This window comes from Palaemon carinicauda, chromosome 14 (genome assembly GCF_036898095.1).
Source record: "Palaemon carinicauda isolate YSFRI2023 chromosome 14, ASM3689809v2, whole genome shotgun sequence".
NCBI lineage: Eukaryota > Metazoa > Arthropoda > Malacostraca > Decapoda > Palaemonidae > Palaemon > Palaemon carinicauda.
The window spans coordinates 36415861-36418360 of NC_090738.1; positions in this window are offsets into that span (position 1 = coordinate 36415861).

Below are 2500 nucleotides of genomic sequence, written 5' to 3' on the forward strand. Positions count from 1 at the left end.
ATTAATTTCTAGTGGATATTCAGTCCCAAAGATATAATTCGATATTAAATGCCATTTTGGTTGATATTTACATTAATTAAAATAAAGAGTGTTAGTCATATATATATATATATATATATATATATATATATATATATATATATATATATATATATATAATATATATATATATATATATATATATATATATATATATACCGTATATACTCGTGTAATGTTCGACTTCGTGTAATGTTCGACCCCCCTATTTTGCCTTCAAAATCATGAATTCACCATATACCTCATGTAATGTTCGAGTCTTGATTTTGGCAGTAGGCTAGAGGTCTTTTATCTCCAGCATACCATAATTACCAACAAAGTAAGGGTTATGCCTAAGTGCGACAAACAAATGTATAAAACAAATCGGAACAACACCTGAATACTAACATCTGTTTACAATAACAATATATATATTTTTTTTACTTGCCAAGTTACAACCCTATTTGTTTCCGATCTATCGGAGTCTAGACATGGATGGCTATATATGAAAGGTCTGGGACTCACTGATGGGTGGTAAGTAGCAGAAGCCTGCATGGTGAGGAGGAAGTATGCTGTCTGTTTAGTTCGCCACCCAATTGGGTGAAGCAGGGTCATTTCATTCATAAAAGATACCTAAAGTATATACTGTATTTAATTGTAGCACCTCTTTCGCCCACATTTTGAGATTCCTTACCTTTAGCATCAGGGGTTTTGTGGCCGCTTTTTTTTTTTTTTTTTTTTAGGTACCTTACTTCGAGCATTTGAGGTACTTTGACCTCTATTTTTAGGTGCCTTATCTATAGCGTTAGGGGCTTTTTGCCCTCTATTTTGAGGTGCCTTATCTCTAGCATTAGGGGATCTTTTACCTCTATTTTTAGGTGCCTTATTTATAGCATTGGGGGTTTTTTACCTCGATTTTTAGGAGCCCTATACATAGCATTTGTGGCTTTCTTGACCTCGATTTTGAGGTTTATTACTTCTAGCATTAGAGAATCATTGACCTCTATTTTTAAGTGCCTTATTTATAGCATTACGGGCTTTTTTACCTCGATTTTGAGGTGTATTATTTCTAGCATTAGAGGCTCTTTGACCTCTATTTGTAGGTGCCTTTTTTATATCATTAGGGTCTTTTAGACCTTGATTTTGAGGTTCATTACTTCTAGTATTAGAGGCTCATTGACCTCTCTTTTTAGGTACCTTATTTATAGCATTATGGGCATATTTACCTCGATTTTGAGGTGCATAACCTCTATTATTAGAGGCTCTCTGACCTCTCTTTTTAGGTGCCTTATTTATAGCATTAGGGGCTTTTTTACCTCGATTTTGAGGTGCCTTACTTCTAGCATTAGAGGCTCTGTGACCTCTATTTTTAGGTGCCTTACTTTTAGCATTAGGGGCTTTTTTACCTCGATTTTGAGGTGCATTACTTCTAGCATTAGAGGCTCTTTGACCTCTTTGACCTCTATTTTTAGGTGCCTTATTTATAGCATTAGGGGTTTTTTACCTCGATTTTTAGGAGCCCTATACATAGCATCAGTGGCTTTGTGACCTCGATTTTGAGGTGCATTACTTCTAGCATTAGAGGATCTTTGACCTCTATTTTTAAGTGCCTTATTTATAGCATTACGGGCTTTTTTTACCTCGATTTTGAGGTGTATTATTTCTAGCATTAGAGGCTCTTTGACCTCTATTTGTAGGTGCCTTTTTTATATCATTAGGGTCTTTTAGACCTTGATTTTGAGGTTCATTATTTCTAGTATTAGAGGCTCATTGACCTCTCTTTTTAGGTGCCTTATTTATAGCATTAGGGGCTTTTTTACCTCGATTTTGAGGTGCCTTACTTCTAGCATTAGAGGCTCTGTGACCTCTATTTTTAGGTGCCTTATTTATAGCATTAGGGGCTTTTTTACCTCGATTTTGAGGTGCATTACTTCTAGCATTAGAGGCTCTTTGACCTCTTTGACCTCTATTTTTAGGTGCCTTATTTATAGCATTAGGGGTTTTTTTACCTCGATTTTTAGGAGCCCTATACATAGCATCAGTGGCTTTGTGACCTCGATTTTGAGGTGCTTTACTTCTAGCATTAGAGGATCTTTGACCTGTATTTTTAGGTGCCTTATATACAGCATTAGGGGCTTTTTGACCTCGATTTTAAGGTGCATTACTTCTAGCATTAGAGGATCTTTGACCTGTATTTTTAGGTGCCTTATATATAGCATTAGGGGCTTTTTGACCTCGATTTTAAGGTGTATTATTTCTAGCATTAGAGGCTCTTTGACCTCTATTTTTAGGTGCCTTATTTATAGCATTAGGGGCTTTTTTTTACCTCGATTTTAAGGTGCATTACTTCTAGCACTAGAGGATCTTTGACCTCTATTTTTAGGTGCCTTATTTGTAACATTAGGGGCTTTTAGACCTTGATTTTGACATTATTTACTTCTAGCATTAGAGGATCTTTGACCTCTCTTTGTAAGTGCCTTAT